At 36.5% G+C, this 5,968-nt stretch overlaps 1 long non-coding RNA gene across 3 annotated transcripts; it reads left to right on the forward strand.

Annotated features, from left to right (window-relative positions):
* Positions 1–530: 530 nt before the first annotated feature.
* Positions 531–4,862, forward strand: LOC122067344. Of its 3 annotated transcripts, XR_006136660.1 has the most exons (3): positions 531–963; positions 3,263–3,585; positions 4,358–4,862. It is a non-coding gene; the product is annotated as an uncharacterized LOC122067344 (long non-coding RNA). The 3 variants fall into 3 exon arrangements; XR_006136661.1 differs by lacking the exon at positions 3,263–3,585; XR_006136659.1 differs by lacking the exon at positions 3,263–3,585 and having other exon boundaries at positions 4,396–4,862.
* The last annotated feature ends 1,106 nt before the right edge of the window (positions 4,863–5,968 follow it).

The following is a 5,968-nucleotide window of genomic DNA, read 5'->3' on the forward strand; positions in this document are numbered from 1 at the left end:
TCTAATTTTTTTTTCTTACGTCGCGAAATCAATCTGGATTCTCAAATTCTCAAACAATCAATTTAATCTAAGCTTGATTGAAATTTGATCAATTGAAGAGTGGTTTTTTTTTTTTTTTTGTTAGGATTCCCTTAATTTAAAAAAGGAAAATTATCTTGTACCAGCCATATTTTTGAAACTTATGGCATATACCACCCTAAAGTGTCAACAATATCTAATGCATACCCTATTTTGAAGAAATAATGTCTCTTACATCCATTCCGTCAGCTCCCAAGCGTCAAGTAATGACGTGGCACCGTTGAACGTTTTTAAAAGTCAAGTTTACCCTTCAACTATTTTGAAGAAATAATGTCTCTTACATCCATTCCGTCAGCTCCCAAGCATCAAGTGATGATGTGGCACCATTGAACTTTTTTAAAAGTCAAGTTTACCCTTGACTTACCCTTCAAGGGTAAACTTGACTTTTTCCTCTATGAGGTAAAAACTCAGTTCCCACGCAATAGATGATGACCCCTTCTCCACCTTCATCTTTGATAGTGAAACTCCCTTCTCCTCCGACACAATTTAGGTATTTCAACACATCACAGAAGTATTCTCCTCCGATCGATTTGGGCATAAAAGGTGAAACCCCCTTCTCCTCCGATGCGATTTCGTGATTTCAGCCACGGGGTAAGTTTCTCCTCTGATCGATTTAGGGTTTTAAGGCTGAAATCATTGAAGGCAAGCATAGTCCAACAGACAATGAGTTGGAAATTGGATTTGTTCTTTATAGCCTACGAACAGCAGCGACGGCGATGTGAATAGAAGAAAGGGGGGATTTGTTCTTCGTAGCCTACGAACAGTAGTAGCAGTAGCCTCCGATCCTCTGTGTTAGTGCATAGCCTACTGTTGTTTGAGCCTACAAACAACAACAACGGTTTTATCGATCCTCTGTGTTAGTACACACTCTATTTTTGGTTAGTTGTGAGTACTCTTGCACATGCCCTGCATTTCTTCCTTAATATTATACCATGATTTGGTTATGCTATGATCTTCTATTTGGTTCTGATGTGAGATTACTTAGGTCTGAAAATTGTTTGGTTGTGATGTTTAAGCTACTTGTGTATGGATTTGATACAGATCTCATTCTTAAATTGATGAAATGGGGTAAATTTATGAAATGGGGTACATGATACATACTTCTATTCATACAGATTTCATTTGTGATGTTTAAGCTACTTGTGTATGCATTTGACATAGATTTCATTCTCAAATTAATAAAATGGGGTAAATGATACAGATTTCATTTGAAGTGTGATTTCACTATAAATTATTGTTTGGTTGTGGTATTTAGGCTAGTTGTGTATGCATTTGATACCTTCTTTTGATGCTAGTTGGTATTGTTTCTCAATTGTGCTATACAAGATTTTGTTAGTTAACCACTGGAGACTTTGTTTCGAATACGTTACATATACAATGGAAGACAAGAAGAGGTAGTAGTGGACCCGGATATGTATTCTATGGTTGAGATGGTTTCTGATGTATATAACACTGTGATAAGAGAGTATGCACATGTAGGCCATATAGTTAATTTTAGATTGAAGTGTATATTACCCAATCTTGATGAAATGGATTTGATTAATGAGCAGTCTATCTTGAAATTGCTCACTGTGCATGATATTGGGACTACTATGAAAGTATATGTGTATGGTCTGACTGTAAGTAAGACCACAATTGGTGATTACACCATCAATGGCTATGATGGTTCAGTGATTCCCAGATTGGAACTCAGAAAAAGGGGCCATCTCAATGACACTCCAAGTGTGACTGAATGGAGTTCTAGGCCTAGTAAGCATAATGTTAAAAGATGTGGTGATATTGGTAAAGCTACTAGCAGTGCAGCTGACTGTGGTCCTGGTGCAGTAAGGATAGAGAATTTGAGTGCTTCTAATATAGAGGCAGGGTCTAACTTTAAAGAGAATGTATCAACTATTAGTAGGAGTTTTGTAACTGCTGGAGGAAGTGGTACATCTTCAGATATTGCTAAGGGCTAAAAGCAATACTACTGCGACTGTTGAGAGTAAGGGAACTGAGATTAATGATGAGTTGATGACTCCTCATGTCATTTATGATTCATCTGGGGATGATAGTGATCATGAATGTGAAGATGACAGTGACAAGGATTATGTTGAATCAGATGAAAGCTTTTCTGATTGTGATGAGGGTGGTGATACCAATACTGAGAATGAGGATGGTGATGGTAAATTAGGAGAGGTAGAGAAAACTTTAGATGATTCAGATGTGTCAGGGTACAATTCTGATGATTACCATGGCACATATGACTGAGAGCAAGACATAGATTCAGATTCAAGAGTGAAGTTAGAAAAGGGGGACATATTCTATAATGTTGACCACTTCTAGGCAAATTTACAGAACTATGTTATATAAGAAGGGTTTGAGATTTTGAGGACAAAATATAAAAAGGACAAGATTTTTACAGCTATGTGTGCTACTGATGGTTGCAATTGGAGAATACATGCATCTCTCACTAGGGATAAAGCAAACTTCAAGATCAAGTCAATAGGTCCATCACATACATGCTCCAATCTACCCACAAAATATAAGAGTATTACATACTAGTGGATAGCAAAGAAGCTGGGACCTATACTTAAAGCAGAGCCAAACATGAGTGTCAAAACCATGATTTCAGTGTTGCACCAAAAGTATGGTTTTGAAGCACAACTTGTAGTGCTATAGAGCTCGTACTATAGCAAGAGGAGAGACTATTGCCTGCTATAACTTGTCTCATGCAAAATTGCCCATGTATGGTCATCTTCTAAGAAGACATAAACCCTGGTACTGTGTTCAAGCTGGTACCATATAAGAGACATGACTTCACTAAGAATCCACAATTCAAGAGATTATTTGTTTGTCTTCAAGCTTCCAAGAATGGATTTATAGATAGATGTAGACCCTTTATAGGTCTAAATGGATGTCATCTGAAGGGGAGGTATGGAGGTGTGCTATTGTCTGCAATCTTAGTTGATGGGAACAATGAAATATATCTAGTGGCCTTCGGTATTGTTGAAGTAGAGAACAAGGATAGTTGGGTATTTTTCTTACATTGTTTGGAATCAGCTTTGATGTTGGATGACTTGGACATAGGTCTTACCTTTATGTCTAACAAACAGAAGGTGAGATTCTTTAACTTGTTTGGTTATTATTTAGAATATTAAATTAATGTTCCTTTTTATAATAATGGAAATTTGTATGCTTGTTATAGGGTCTTGCAGATGCTATAGCTGACATATTCCCAGAAGCACATCACAGAAACTACTGCAGACATCTGTATAGTAATTTCAAAGCATCATTCCCTGGACTGTTGTTGAAGACCCAATTTTGGATTGCATGCAAAGCACCTAATGAGTTCATCTACAACAAGGCAATGGAAAGAATTACGGAGGTCAATAAGTACTTATGATTGGTTAGTGAAGAACAACCAACCTTCAATGTGGTGCAGGCATGCATTTGATAAAAGAGCCAAGAGTGATCATATAACGAACAACATGACCAAGTCTTTCAACAACTGGACTGGGGAATTGAGGAGTAAGCCTATCTTGACTTTAGTTGATGCACTTAGATGTAAGTTGATGAAAAGGCTAACAAAAGATATAAAAAAGCTACAACTATGGAAGGCAGGGTAACTCTAAGTATTAGGAAGAAGTTGGATTTGATAGTAGATGAAGCAAGGTTTTATAATGCAATTCCATCAGGAAATGAAGAGTTTGAGGTCATAGATGGGAGGTCTAGAGTGGTTGTACATTTGTTGAACAAGACATGTTGTTGTAAGGCATGGGATGGAACTGAAATCCCTTGCAAGCATGCTGTAGCAGCCATTAGGTTCAAAAGAGGTGATGTTGAAGAATACTGTGACCCATTTTACAGTATAGAAAAATATCGGTTGTCACATAAGGAGATGATTCACCCAGTTCCAGATCTGGCAACTTTGGAAGATATCAGTGACGCCAATGAAGTGTGGCAACCTTCACCATTGAAGAGATTACCAGGTAGACCTAAAAAAAAATAGGAAGAGGGAACCTGGTGAGGATGCACCTGGAGAGCTAAGGAGAATGAAGGGTTATATGGTTCAGTGTGAGATATGCAAGAAAAAAGGACATAATAAGAGGACTTGCTAGAGAGATATAAGTGATAATGAAAAACCACTTCTAGGCCAAGAGGTGGTTTGAAGATAATGACTTTAAGTACCTACTAAATTTACCTTTAGTGTTTTGGTTTGGTTGAAGCATAATAATTGATGTTATGGTTTGCTTGAAACTAATTAATCTTGCTGTTTATGTGTTGATTACTTCATGTATAGAGGAAGAATTCTGATGTTGACCATGATGGAACTCTCAGCTCACAGATGGTAACCAGATCACAAGCTACAATTACAGGAAGTCAACCCACTTTTAAAGAAAGACAAAGGGATAGAATGGCTAAGAAGACAACATTGATGGCAGCAAAGAGAGCTAGTAAAAAAGAGGAGAGTGGAAGGAAAAATTAAAGAATGATGGAGTTAGTCATATTTGATAGATATTATGTTTTGTAATATCAATCTTTTATGGATGTTTTAGAATTTGTGGATGGGAGTCTTGGTTGACCTTGTTTTATTTTTGTCTTGGTTGAACTTGTTTTCATTTGGTCTTGGTGGAGCATATGTTGGTATTCTATTGGATGTGGAATCCCTTGTTTGGAGCTTGTTTTATTTAGTCTTGGTGGAATAGGTTGTTTATGTAAGAAATTATGGTTGAGTTTTTTTAGGTCTTTCTGAATGAAGTTGGACTTCTTGTCATGAATATGAATTGATCTTGTTGTTATGAGTATGGATGGAACTTGTTATGGATGTGAACGGAAGTTGAGATGTTAATGATAGATCTTGTTGTTATTATAGATAAGAATTGGATCAATTTTGAAACATGCACTTGAAGCATACTGAGACCCAAATAACCTCATTGATAGGGACCACATGATCTACCCAAATTTTCCTTGCATTAATAAAGATCACATGGTCTATCTCGATACAATTTTTCCTACTTAATTTATCCACTAAAATAGATGAAAATCAACACTAATAAGGCTATTACAATATGACCCATCATATTAAGGGTATCCTTCAAATTACGGAAATCTTCAGCAAGTTTTTTGAACTCTTCCATTAGTTGCTCTATTTGAACATTACCAGCATCTATAGTTGTTGGAGTAATTCCTCTGGTCACATTACATTCATTTGGTGCATCCACAAGAACACACCAGCAAAAGAAGCCACAATCACCTTCTGGGAACTCCGAGCAACAATAATAGAGTTTGTTCATGTTTCGAGCGGATTCAGATTTTCTGACTGATGGCCGTTTCTGACATCCACACCTTAAGTTCCGATACTTTAGAGGGACTTGGGAGTTGTTGGAGTCACTAACAGTATTTGTTGACATATTTTACCTGCAAATGATCGACCATAAAAGTAACAAAATTAATGGTGGTATTTTAAATTGGGAAAAAACAAGACAATTTCAGTATGACTGAATAAGCAAGTAGTTAGTATTGATTTTCAGGAGAAAAAAAGATTTTCAGCCTCACAGAGAAACAATTTTGATGGGTTAGAGCTCTCTAAGGAGGATGTGATCACTTTGAGAACATCCAAAAAATTGTACACAAACAAGTCCATGCTTTTTCAACAATCATAGAACATCAAGGTCTCAACTGGTAACAAATGTGAGAACGATTCATCCCCAAAATCGAATTCTGAATACCCTCTAACACATATCAATGGTTGAAATGCAAAATCTAACTTTGAAACATATCAATTGTGAAATCTGGGTTAGAAAGAAGGTAATGAACTTTTATAATGTGAAATTGAGTTTGAAACAAGGCAGTGAATCTTTAAAAATGGAAAATCTGGGTTTGAAAGAATGAGCCTTTAAAAATGGAAAAA

This window comes from Macadamia integrifolia, unplaced genomic scaffold (genome assembly GCF_013358625.1).
Source record: "Macadamia integrifolia cultivar HAES 741 unplaced genomic scaffold, SCU_Mint_v3 scaffold2856, whole genome shotgun sequence".
NCBI classification, from domain to species: Eukaryota; Viridiplantae; Streptophyta; class Magnoliopsida; order Proteales; family Proteaceae; genus Macadamia; species Macadamia integrifolia.